The sequence below is a fragment of the Branchiostoma belcheri genome, unplaced genomic scaffold (genome assembly GCF_001625305.1).
Source record: "Branchiostoma belcheri isolate BF01 breed outbred unplaced genomic scaffold, Haploidv18h27 scaffold14, whole genome shotgun sequence".
Taxonomy (NCBI): domain Eukaryota; kingdom Metazoa; phylum Chordata; class Leptocardii; order Amphioxiformes; family Branchiostomatidae; genus Branchiostoma; species Branchiostoma belcheri.
This window is the reverse complement of record NW_017802824.1, coordinates 2,084,076-2,093,767: the sequence shown is the minus strand read 5'-3', so window position 1 is coordinate 2,093,767 and position 9,692 is coordinate 2,084,076. Positions and strand designations below refer to the sequence as shown.

At 38.7% G+C, this 9,692-nt stretch overlaps 1 long non-coding RNA gene across 1 annotated transcript; it reads right to left on the bottom strand.

Annotated features, from left to right (window-relative positions):
• Positions 1 to 7,690: 7,690 nt before the first annotated feature.
• Positions 7,691 to 8,331, bottom strand: LOC109464626. Its single transcript, XR_002139893.1, has 3 exons — positions 8,321 to 8,331; positions 7,815 to 7,933; positions 7,691 to 7,729 (listed from the first exon to the last, which is right to left on the bottom strand). It is a non-coding gene; the product is annotated as an uncharacterized LOC109464626 (long non-coding RNA).
• Positions 8,332 to 9,692: the final 1,361 nt, after the last annotated feature.

Below are 9,692 nucleotides of genomic sequence, written 5' to 3'. Positions count from 1 at the left end.
TTATGACGATCCATCAATCGGTTTGGTATTCAGCACCAAGGACAGGTTTACCTGCGTGTGGAAGGTGTTCAGCACCAAGGCCAGGTTTACCTGCGTGTGGAAGGTGTTCAGCACCAAGGACAGGTTTACCTGCGTGTGGAAGGTGTTCAGCACCAAGGACAGGTTTGCCTGTGTGTGGAAGGTGTTCAGCACCAAGGACAGGTTTGCCTATGTGTGGAAGATGTTTATTCTACCACGGAATAAACCGCGAAAATAGATGAATAGGAAAATTGGGCAAGAGTGTTATGTTTCCACATAACAGCTTATTCTTGAAAACGTTTATTTCTGATGATAGAAATACTAATTTAAAGGTGCCCTGTAGCTGCATTTTTACCCATTTTTTTACCGAGATTTATTTATTTTATTTATTTATTTATTTATCTATTACACTTTCCAATGCAACAGCAAGTAGCATGGAGGAGAGACAAAATAGGTGCATAATTGCACCTCTTATGGTCTAGTGTTACACCTCTGCCAGTTGTCTCTCCACATACAAAATACATACTAAAACAGTAATGATACAAAAGTAGACAATTCAACTGACAACATACTATAACATATTAAGATATATGACAATATAGTGACAACTATAGGGCAGTTATCGCGGCCTTGTGGCCTTACAGGTCGTACATCTGCAAAAAGATATCCAGCTACATGCAGCATCGGTGTCATAGATCGCATTAAACCTATTATGTAAATGTATCATCAACTGTCTTTTGAAAGTATTCAAGTGTTGTGGCTGAGAGACATGTAAACCCAATGTTCTCAGACTGACATCCAAACTGTTCCATATACATACAAGTCTTGGGAAGTACGACATAGCAAACAGTTGTGTTTTAGATCTTGCGCTTCTCGTGCTTCTCAAAGGAAAAGAAACATATTTCAACATATTTGAGTCGACATCAACGTTAGTAACCTTCGTATAATTAGATAATCTAATCGTCCTTCTTCGACACATATAAGTGCCTGGCACCGAAACGGGCCGTCATTGGTCGTCATAATTGGATTATCAACTTCACATTAATTATGCACAGCCGTTCTGCACACCTGTGTAAAAACAAGTTTGGTATGGTCCACTCAAAATGGCGATTTCGTACGACGGGAATACCCTGGGCTGATTTTTTCACAACTTTCTGGGTACGTTTTCGTTGATAGAATGTCTTAGGAAGTGTGCAGCAGAATGTCTGGGAGTTTTTGCTGTATGTGGATTTGTGCCGTTCTGGTGATGTTTTGAGGAGAAAGTGCGGATTTCCTGACCTGGCGAATTTTGGATAAGACAAAAATGGCGAGACAGTTGGGAAGAGTAGCGTGGTATAGAGACGACTTCGCTCATTGTTGCAGGTAAACCAGTACATTGTTTGGCTGACATGTACATTATTCCTTAGCAACTAGTACGAACATGTCAGGGTATATTTCGTAAAAAAATGACCTATTTTTGTATTAGGGAGAGGCCGTTCCTAATTTTAGATAGGCTTAGAAAAAGTCTTATCAAGTTGCCTCGTTTTCAATGTGTGGTGCGCTTGTAGAGTATATATAAAATGTATGTGCATTTCTTTTAGTCGGTTGTTAAGCGTTTTGAGGTTATATTTGTTGAAAGAAACCTTTTTCTTTATCTCCACGTGGTTCAAAACACCTGTTGGAATGTGGCTGTGTACATAATCAGTTATTTTTTCCGCAAAAAATTTGCGTAAACAAGATGGGGGCCTCAAAGCTTTAGGGCGCCGAAATGAATACCATACAAAACGTTTGAAAACTAATACTAGAGTTCCACGATCTCATACCTTCGCCAAATGATGTTAGCCTTTATGAATAAGAAATATGCTAATCACCCTGATTGTGCAAATAGGATCCTCAATTGCATGAATTATATCAGTCTGTTGATCATATTCTCCACCAAAAGACAGTCTTATCTTAACAAAGAATGCCATTTTCTCATAAATTATGCAAATGTGGTCCTTATTTGAATAAGTTATGTTTAATTATGTTCACCTTCACTTAACTTTCAAACACCCCAAGTATGAAATTCCAGGCAGTTACCACTACGCAATTATAACATTTTCTCATTAATTATGCAAATTAAGTCTTCATTTGCATAATCAATATTTGCCTGTGTTTCTCTCGTTCTTAATAACATATGTTACAAGCTTGAACTTCCTATCATGGAATGCAGCTGATTTATAGAATTTCCTCATTAATTATGTAAATTACATCAATATTCGTATAATTGTAATATCATTATGTCAAGCATCACTTAAGCTACCTACATACCAAAAATCACGATGATCCATCAATCGGTTCTTGAGTTATCCTCTTTTAAACATTTGTCCTTTAAACCCCCCTGCAGTTCTAGAGCAAGCCGCTAGGGGGCCCAAACTCACGTCACTTCTTTCCCAGCACAAGAGCTACCTACCATCCAAATTTCATCACCATAGCATGTCTGGATCTTGAGATATCAAAACCGGAAGTTCAGCTGCAGTACCATAACAAGCCGCTAGGGGGTCCAAAATCTAATCATTTTGAGGTCTCATCAAGACCTACCCATCTACCAAGTATCAAGACAATCCATCAAGGCCTTCTCAAGTTATCGTGTTGACAGACAGACAGACACACACACACACACACACACACACGAACGCCCCTGAAAACATAACCTTCTTGGCGAAGGTAATAATCATGTCGAGTTGGTCATACTTTCGTTCTTCATTATCATCTGCACCGTATCATGTATAATTTAAAAGCTTGTTCGTTTCCTTTTTAGAGTAATTCAGTAAAGAGTAATGACCAAGCCCAAGTATTTCTGGCGCAAACACTACAGTTGACTATGCTTGAAGGTAGCAATTCCTGTTTTCAAAACATTTTGCGCCGAGTTTTTTCGTATTCCACATGAAGTTTCAGTTGAAGGGGGTTGATTTATTTTATTGTTGTTTCCATCCCCATTTTTATGGTCATTATGTAGAGTTTTCGTGGAGGTTCGAGATATGTGTTTGTTTTAAAGTAAAGATATTCAAGGTGTGTGTGAGCATTGCTAAGTTTTTATTATTTGAGACAAATGTCTAACTTCTAATTTCTCTATATTAGTTAAGTGACGACTGATGCAGTAGTGAGGACTTCTGTCTGAACCTGACTAGACAGACTTGACCAGACCAGATGATTTGATGATTCAAGAGGAATATCAGGTAAGAAAAATTCCAATTCTGCATTTTACCTACCATTTACTTGGTATTATTTGAAACAAGTGTGTAACTTTTAATGTCTGCATAGTTAGGTGGCTGCTGACTTATACAGGAGTGAAAAGACTACTGTCTGAACCTGACAAGACAGATTGGACCAGGTCAGCTGATTTGAAGACCGAAGAGGAATATCAGGTAAGAAAAATCCCAATTCTGCATTTTAACTACAGCTATTTGATGTTATTTGAGGCAAGTGTAACTTCTAATTTCTGTATAGTTAGGTGGCTGCTGACTGATGCAGTAGTGGTGAATTCTTCGTAAACCTGACAAGAGAACATTGGACCAGACCAGGTGATTTGAAGACCAAAGATGACTCTCAGGTGAGAAAAATCTGAATTCTGCATTCAACCTACTATTTACTTTATTTGAGACAAGTGTATAACTTCTAATGTCTGTATAGTTAGGTGACTGCTGACTGATGCAGTAGTGAAGACTCTTGTCTGAACCTGACAAGAGAAATTGGACCTGATCGGGTGATTTAGAGACACAAGAGCAATTAAGATGACAAAAACAACATCCACAGGTGAGACAATGCTTTAGAATATCTGTTTGTCATTTGACTCTAGCACTCTTTCCTTATGTCTTACGCTTATAGAAATAACACACATGTAGGAAAACATCTTTCACATAAATTTTGTATTGCCTTTGATTTAATAAATTACTACACTAAGTACATTACTCTTCTTGAGCACTTGTCAACATTTCTAGGAAGAGGCAAAGTAAAAGGTCGCGTACAAGAGTTCATCTTTACCTGGTAGCTAGTTACCCATTCATACAATAGTCATGTACCATCAATTGTTCTTTTATGATTATGTAGTTATAATTAGGGTCAGCAGTCCTTATGTTCCTGTCCAAACCAGCTGACTTTGAAGTTGAAGACAGAGTGAAGAGTTTGCAAAGGTGAGACAATGCTTTCAACTTTATTTTTTCTCTGTGTTAAGAACTCAGAGGCATAACAAGCTACTTTTAACACTCCAGTGTACATATCTAAGCAAAGGGATACTGGTAGTTAAATTGCAGGATTTTATCACTTTAATAGTCACCTAGTTGCCTGGAAATTTTTATTATTTATAGGTGTGTGCTGGCTGTCCAGTCTGGGAGAAACTTGCGATGATGGCTTTGACAGCAAACCAGTTGACTTGAAGATGCAGAAGGAAATGAAGACAGCAAAGCAGTGAGAGAAGACAGTGGGCACACTTGTAACTTGTGAGTATAGTTCATTTGTTCAGCAACACACCCAGGCTATATATATATACATTTCTATCCTAAAATCCGATCATCCAGTCACTAAAGCTTTCACTGCTTTTCATTACACAGTACATTTGTATGTCACACTTTTCTAGACTCCTTTTCACATCTTCAAACAATTACTCATATGAAAGAAGTTATAGTGTCTCCAGTATAACCTCCTTGGTCCCACATTGCACTTTTAGTCATTTGAGATACAGCACTTTCTGCACTGTGCTTTGGACCTTTCCGGCAGAATTTAGCTCCATTGTTACTGTCATAAACTTGCATGTTGCGTGACATAATATCTTGCATTAGTAAGGCTATTAAAGTGCTGTTGTCAATACAGTGACTTTTGTTCCTCTGTCTCCAAGATGCAGACCTAGAGACTGGACCCGCAGCAGGAGGGAGAACCAGACTTTTGTAGGCAGGGCTGTGTGAAAGAAGATGGGGAGGAGTGAGTATGGTTTGTTTATTAACACGAGACAACACTCCACATGCACACACTTGCACTCACATTTCTCTTTTCTCTTGCACTCACATTTCTCTTGTTTCATTTGAAACATTGATTGTAGCCTGCAACTTCAATTTCATGTTAAAGCAACAATGAAAAATTCTTCATATTATTGGTTGAATGCCAAATTGCCCCTAAATTGTTGCTTCAGATGTTTACTTTTGAATTCTCCTGCCGAAAAACTTTGTATCTTACCTGGCCGCATTAATTCCTTAGTCATCCTCTTCATATCGTATGAATGCCAAATTGCCTCCAAAATTGTCGCTTTGGACCGTTACACTTATATTCTCCCACCGAAAATCTTTGTATTACAGCTGGCTGCATTGTCGCTCCAAAAATTCTCGCTTTACACCTTAATTTACACTTAAATTCTCCCGCCAAAAAACTTGATTCCACACTAATTCCTTGTTCAGTCCATTTTCCCGCCAAAAAAAATTAATTGGCACCCTCACCTGGTTAATTAATTGGATTAAGTTTTCCCGCCAAAAAACTTAGTATATAGAGCACTCTAACCTTGAACTTGTGCTCCCTCCCCACTCTTCCTGCCCACCTCCCACACTTCTTCCACTGTGTTGAACTCAAGAGTATGTTAGTTACACTGTTCTCTGGACTTCTTCAAACATGTAATCACCACACTCTGCTACACAAACACTTTGTTGATCGAGTGCAGTTTTTCCACCACTTACACTTTAGAATAATCTGTTGCTCTCATGGTCGGTCAAAGCACTAAGTGTACTCCCCGGGGGATGTCTTTTTGGAGACATTGATGCTTCGACACATCAGTATACCAGTGCAATTGACTGACCGCAGGAGAGCAAGAGATTAGAATTTATTCTAAAGTCAAAGTGGTGGAAAAACTGCACTCGATCAGCGAAGTGTTTGTGTAGCAGAGTGTGGTGATTACATGTTTGAAGAAGTCCAGAGAACAGTGTAACTAACATACTCTGAGTTGTGGAAGAAGTGTGGGAGGTGGGCAGGAAGAGTGGGGAGGGGGGCACAAGTTCAAGGTTAGAGTGCTCTATAAACTAAGTTTTTTGGCGGGAAAACTTAATCCAATTAATTAACCAGATGAGGGTGCCAATTAATTTTTTGGCGGGAGAATTTAAGTGTAAAGAAAGGTCTAAAGCGACAATTTTGGGTTCAATTTATCCATGCATACGATACGAAGAGGATGACTAATAAGGAATTAATGCGGGCGGCTAAGATACAAAGTTTTTCGGCAGGAGAATTGAAGTGTAAAGGTCCAAAGCGACAATTTTGGGGGCAATTCTGGATACAATATGAAGAGGATAACAACGTGGAATTCATGCAGCCGGCAAACTTTTTCGGCGGAAGAATTTAAGTGTAAATTTTAGGTCTGAAGCAAAAATTTTGGGGTAATTTGGCATTCAACCATACAATATGAAGAATTTTTCAGTGTTGCTTAACATGAAATTGAGGTCGCCGGCTACAATAAACATTAAATGGCTCCTCACGAAAAAAGAGAAATGTGAGTGCAAGTGTGCCTCTGTAAAAAGGAAATTTCAGTGGACTAGTCCGGACTGTGCATGTGGAGTGTTGTCTCGTGTTAATGAAGAAACCATACTCACTTCTCCCCATCTTCTTTCACGCAGCCCTCAGCATGCCTACAAAAGTCTGTTTCTTCCTCCTGCTGCAGTCCAGTCTCTGGGTCTGCATCTTGAAGACAGAGAAACAAAAGTCACTGTTACTGACAACAGCACTTGGCCTTACTAATGCAAGATATTATGTCACGCAACATGCAAGTTTATGACAGTAAGAATGGAGCTAAATGCTGCCTGTAAAGGTCCAAAGCACAGTGCAGAAAGTGTGACAAGTGCAATATGGGACCAAGGAGGTTATATTGGATTGACACTATAACTTCTTTCGTATGAGTAATTGTTTGAAGATGTGAAAAGGAGTCTAGAAAAGTGTGACATACTAATATTGCAATTAAAAGCAGTGAAAGCTCTTAAACTCAGAACTGGATTATACGATTTATTAGCCTGGGTGTGTTGCTAAACAATAATTAAAAATATACTCAAGTTACAAGTGTGCCCACTGTCTTCTCTCACTGCTTTGCTGTCTTCAATTCCTTCTGCATCTTCAAGTCAAATGGTTTGTTGAGCTGTTATCGCAGGTTTCACACAGACTGGACAGACACACCTAAAAATAATATAAAAGGAAAAGGATGTGTGATGGAAAACATCCATAGGCAACACTGAATAACCAAACTAATGATAGCATCATGCAATTCAACTATCCCATTGATTGAATAGATTTTGAAAGAGTTAGGCTCTACAAAGGCAATACAAAATTAATGTGAAAGATGTTTTGCTACATGTGTGTTATTTTTATAAAGTGTATAAGGGAAGAATGCTAGAGTCAAACAGATCTTCAAAAGCAATCATTATCTCACCTGTGGATGTTGTTGTTGTCATCTTGCTCTTGTGTCTCTAAATCACCTGATCTGGTCCAATCTTCTTTTGTCAGGTCAAGGCAGTAGTCTTCAATACTGCATCAGTCAGCAGTCATCTAACTATACAAACATTAGAAGTTACACACTTGTCTCAAATAACTAAGTAAATAGTAGGTTGAATGCAAACTCTGATTTTTCTCACCTGAGAGTCATCGTCGGTCTTCAAATCACCTGGTCTGGTCCAATCTTGTCGTCAGGTTTACGAAGAATTCACGACTACTGCATCGGTCAGCAGCCACCTAACTATTGGACATTAAAAGTTACACTCTTGTCTCAAATAACATCAAATAGCTCAGTAGGTAAAATACATAATTGGGCTTTTTCTTACCTGATATTCCTCTTGGGTCTTCAAATCATCTGGTCTGGTCCAGTCTGTCTTGTTAGGTACAGGCAGTAGTCCCCACTACTAGTACTGCATCAGTCAGCAGCCACCTACAGTACATGTAACTACAATGTGTACAGACATTAAAAGTTACACACTTGTCTCAAATAATACCAAGTAAATGGTAGTTAAAATGCAGAATTGGGATTTTTCACTCCTATATAAGTCGGCAGCCACCTAACTAATAGTATGCAGACATTAAACGTTACACACTTGTTTCAAATTATACCAAGTAAATGGTAGGTAAAATGCAGAATTGGGATTTTTCTCACCTAATATTCCTGAGTCTTCAAATCATCTGATGTGGTCCAATCTGTCTCATCAGGTTTAGACAGTACAAGTCCCCACTACTGCATCAGTCATCATCTAACTATATACAGACATTAGAAGTTACACATTTGTCTCAACTCAAATTAACTGTAGGTAAAATGCACAATTCAGATTTTTCTCACCTGATATTCCTGATATTCGGTCTTCAAATCATTGGTTCAATCTGTTTTATCAGGTTCAGACGGAAGTTCTCACTACTGTATCTGCCATCATCTAACCATACATACATTATAAGTTGAACACTTCTCTCAAATTAAAAACTAGTAATGCGCAGACACACACCTTAAATTTATATATAATATCTTTACTTTAAAACAAACACATACCTAGACGAAAACTGTACATAATATGCATCTGTATCCTGTATCTGTATAGCCGGTAAAACCGCCTTTCAGCGTGACACACCAGCTTCGCAGGCAAACGGCGCGGCGGCAGCTGGCTATATTACACCGATCGACTTGTCCTTCGAACATCTAACTCTAGACACTGTTTAAAACTATCTAATGACAATACCCCTACTGTACTTGGTGACAGCGAATTCCACTCTGCGATAGTTCTAGGAAAGAATGCATTCTTGAACACCTCCATCCTTGGTTCATAACTCTGGTACTTGAAGGCATATCCGGCCGCATGGCTATTTCTAGTTCTCTTCTGGGCTGGTATTAGGTACTTAGTAATTGGGACGTCTACCAGTTTATTAGTCTTTTTTTTACATCATGCATAGTCTTGACATTTTTCTTCGGTCTTCCAGTGACACCCACTTTAGCTTAGTGGAATATGCTTTATGTGGAATACGAAAACACTCGGCGCAAAATATGTTTTGAAAACAGGAATTGTTACCTTCAAGCATAGTCAACTGTAGTGTTTGCGCCAGAAATACGTGGGCTTGGTCATTACTATTTACTGAATTGCTCTAAAATGGAAACGAACAAGCTTTTAAATCATACATAATACATTACAAATGATAATGAAGAACGAAAGTATGGTCACCTCGACATAACTAGTTTTCAACCGTTTTGTAGCGTATTCATTTCGGCGCCCTGAAGCTTTGAGGCCCCCATCTTGTTTGCGCAAATATTTGGCGGGAAAAATAACTGATTATGTACACGGCCACATTCCAACAGGTGTTTTGAACCACGTTGAGATAAAGAAAAAGGTTTGGTCGATACACAATTTCTTTCAACAAATATAACCTCAAAACGCTGAACAACTGACTAAAAAGACATGCACATACATTTTATATATACTCTACAAGCGCACCACACATTGAAAATGTTGTTGAAAACGCGGCAATTTGTTAGACTTTTTCTAAGCCTGTCTAAAATTTGGAACGGCCGCTATCGGCTCGTGACGCGAGACTATCTCAGATGGATTGGTGTAAGTTCTTCTATTTCAGGATCATTAATTTCACCCTCATTGAATAGTAATTGGTTGACCCATGCTCAAAGATCTGGTGTGGGTACGGTGTAAAATGAATAAACATTTGAATAAATG